Source organism: Meleagris gallopavo, chromosome 1 (genome assembly GCF_000146605.3).
Source record: "Meleagris gallopavo isolate NT-WF06-2002-E0010 breed Aviagen turkey brand Nicholas breeding stock chromosome 1, Turkey_5.1, whole genome shotgun sequence".
NCBI lineage: Eukaryota > Metazoa > Chordata > Aves > Galliformes > Phasianidae > Meleagris > Meleagris gallopavo.
The window spans coordinates 167,119,018-167,120,470 of NC_015011.2; positions in this window are offsets into that span (position 1 = coordinate 167,119,018).

The window sequence follows — 1,453 nt, forward strand, 5'->3', positions numbered from 1 at the left end:
TTAGAAATTAGTGCAAAATATGGTGACAAAGATGTAAATGTAATGACATTTTTCCTTCACTTAAGCAACACTTTACAGAGGGTTCAAGCCCAAGATTCAGATAAGAGGTGCTAATCCCACTGAAGCTGATGAGACTACTCATACAAGTAATGACCATTCTGTGCTTCAAGATTAAAGCTTTTGTAAATAGAGTTGCTTCTTCTGTTTAATACATCTCACTCATCTCAGTTTCCTGGAGACACCAATGTTCTATATGAAACATCAGCATAGAGCTTCATTTGTACGTACCTGAATGTGTGAAAAAGCAAGAGAATGAAAGAGGAATGACATTATTACATTCATGTTTCACTTACACCAAAGCAGACTAATGGTTCTTTTTCAAAGCCCCTTTTAAGAATCATAAAGCAGTAAGTTGGTTAATACAGTAACCACTGCAATGTCAACGTGTCACATTTACCCAGCAACTTACAGCAGTTTCGTGTAGCATGCAATGCTTTAAAAAGTAGAGACAAGTTACTTTCTTTCTCTTCTGTCAGGACCGCAAGTGCAAGTTACAGAAACTGGGGAAGTACTCAATTGCCTCCTTAACTGGAGATTTAAGCCTCTTGTCGCTGACCTAATAAAGTAAACCAGAGCAACTCTCTGAAATATAATTAATAATTATTTAAGAAATTACTGATCATAAGTAATTAACAAAATCAGCTTAATTCCTCCATCCCTTGAGGTCACCGCATCACAGAACGGCTTGGGATGGAAGGGACCCCAAGTTCCAAGCCCTGCAATTCCACGAGACTTGTGTTTCTAGAACCACCTCTGCTTACACAGTAACTGGAAAGGGGTTACGCCAGTCTGCCCCTCCTGCTCACATCAAACGCTACCGGACCCCCTTTGTTAAAGGGATGAAGTATTCGTTTAGGGTAGAAAACAAATATCAGGTACCGAGATTTGTCAAGGGTATCAGGTCCTGCGCTCAGCCCGAGGTCAGACCGATGGAGACAGACATCACGAAAGGAAGTTAAACAACCAAACGATTATGGCTTTTCAACAGAGCCATAATCGCTCCTTTCCATCCCGTTTGCAGCCCAGAGGAAGGTGCCTAGCTCCTGCTTTCACTCCAGCTCCGAAGCCGTTCGCGGTGCCAGCCGCGTATCAGCGCCGCTGACCAGCGGGCAGTCCGAGAGCCGCCCCCCTCCCGCCGCGCCTCCCCTCCCTTTGCTCCTCCGGGGAAAGCTCCCAGGGGAGGCTCCCGGGAACTGCGGCGCCTCGCCTCGCCTCGCCTGGCAGCCTCTCTCCCGCTCCTCCAGACGGTGAGACACGGCTCGCACAGACCCACCTGCCTGCCTGCTTGCTTGCTTGCTTGCTGCCGGTGAGCCTCTACCCGGAGCCCGCGCCCTCCCTCCCGTCCTCTCGCTCCGTCGCCGAGGCAACGCGGCGCCGCTCCCCTCCCTCCCTG